This window comes from Myotis davidii, unplaced genomic scaffold (genome assembly GCF_000327345.1).
Source record: "Myotis davidii unplaced genomic scaffold, ASM32734v1 scaffold168, whole genome shotgun sequence".
NCBI lineage: Eukaryota > Metazoa > Chordata > Mammalia > Chiroptera > Vespertilionidae > Myotis > Myotis davidii.
Genome location: NW_006383016.1, coordinates 2,432,576 through 2,433,498, shown reverse-complemented (window position 1 = coordinate 2,433,498; position 923 = coordinate 2,432,576).

Here is a 923-nt window from a genome sequence, read left to right as displayed (position 1 = left end):
CGGTCGCCTCCGCCTCGGTTCCACGAGGAACCCCATCTTCGGCCAAAGAACCCCTTCCGAACGCGGATATTATTCAGAATAAAAACTTTTATTTATTTTTTTGTTTTGTTTCTCAGAGTGTGAGCAGCAAGGAATGTAGAACTCTCCAAACAAATCTAGCATTTTTCGCGTTTACAGATTGTTCTCTTCAGTTTCGCCGGATGTTACAAACTTAAATCACTGTTTTCGAAAGCTGGATCCTCTCTGGTATTATTGCATCATTACCTTTTTTTTTTATAAAGAAATTACATTTCCCTTTCAAATAAAAAATTTCCTATGTACGCCAATACACCATTGAACAAAAGGCCCAAGAAACCTTCTGAACAACCAGGGTACAGAATTTCTTTAATATAAATACGAACGGATGGGGATAAATAATATTTAAAACTTAGATTATTCAATGCTTGCAAAAAAAATATAAATAAATCTGACTGTTCACCAGCATACACACACGGAAAGACGTACACTTAGTCATCCTCACACAGGGAGCCCCTGTTTCAAAGCGCCTTTGATTTTTTTTTCTCGCTCTTTACAAGAAGTGCAATAAAAAAAACTAAAATTAAAAAAAAAGTAATTGCTTCCCCTCGGGAGCCATAATGTACGAACAAATTCACATTGAAGAACTCGGCTAGAAAATTTGTTCATATACCCTGTTTCTGATCAAAGAATAGAGAAGGTAAAGGGTGCAGGCCAGCGGCCGAACTGGGGCGGGAGGAGATAAATATCGCTACTGATACTGACAGCCATTCCAGCAACCAAGATTGCTACGTCACATAAACTATAAAAACGCGTTACCAAAGAAAACAAAACGGAGGGGGGATGGAAAGGGGCGGAAGAGAGAGAAAAGGGAGGTGCAGGGAGAGAACCTTAAGACAAAACAAAAA